The sequence below is a fragment of the Chrysochloris asiatica genome, unplaced genomic scaffold (genome assembly GCF_000296735.1).
Source record: "Chrysochloris asiatica unplaced genomic scaffold, ChrAsi1.0 scaffold00047, whole genome shotgun sequence".
NCBI lineage: Eukaryota > Metazoa > Chordata > Mammalia > Afrosoricida > Chrysochloridae > Chrysochloris > Chrysochloris asiatica.
This window is the reverse complement of record NW_006408565.1, coordinates 11,487,503-11,488,572: the sequence shown is the minus strand read 5'-3', so window position 1 is coordinate 11,488,572 and position 1,070 is coordinate 11,487,503.

Sequence of the window (1,070 nt, the reverse complement as noted above, 5' to 3'; positions counted from 1 at the left end):
TCTTTTCTTTTGTTAGGTTTGCCAATGGTCTGTTGATTTTGTTAATTCTTTCAAAGAACCAGTAAAGCCCCTAAGTTTGTCCTTATTTTTTCATTGATGATCTTTATAGTTCTAAGTTTTACATTAGATCTTTAATCCATGTTGAGTTTGTTTTGTATAGAGTGTGAGGTATGGACCATGTTTCATTATTGTGCAAATTAAAAAATTCTAGCAGCATCATTTGTTGAAGAGACTCCTTCTTCCCCATTTAATGTGTTCTGGTCCTTTGTCAAAGATTAACTGGCTGTATGTGGATGGATTTACTTCTGGGTTCTCAGAACACTGTTCTCAATTCTGTTCCATTGATCCATGTATATTTTGTTGCACCAGTACCAGGCTGTTTGATCACTGTGGCTGTGTAATATTTTTGAGATCAGGGAGTGAGAGGTCTCCAACTCTGTTCTTTGAAACAACTTAGTTCTTTGGAACAAAGACCTCTTACGCAGTGCTTTGCCTAGCCAAGGTCTCTTTCCTTTCTATATAAAGTTCATGATCATTTTTTCCATCTCTTTAAAGAATGTTGTTGGAATCTGGATTGGAATTGCATTATATCTGTAGATTGCTTTCACCATGTTAAGTCTTCCTATTCATGAACATGGTATTTTCTTCCATTTTTCTAATTCTCTTTTGCTATCTTGTAGTAGTGCTTTGTAGTTTTCTTTGTATATGTCTTTTGTTTTGTAGTTAGATTTATTCCTATGTCCACTATAAATAGTATTGTTTTCTTATATCCTTTTCAGAGCTATTTTTATTAATATAGAGGAATCCAACTGACTTTTGTATATTAATCATATCCCTTGCCACTTTGCTGAATCTTTCACTGAGTACCAATAATGTCTTTGCTGAGTCTTTGGGATTTTCTATGTATAGAATCATATTATCTAATAGAGAGAGTTTAACTTCTTCTTTGCCAATTTGGATGCCTCTAATGAATTGGTTTTTAGAGATCATCTGAAGAACAGATTTGATACATTAAACACTAAAGACTGAAGACCAGAAGAGTTGTGGGATGACATCAAGAACATCATACA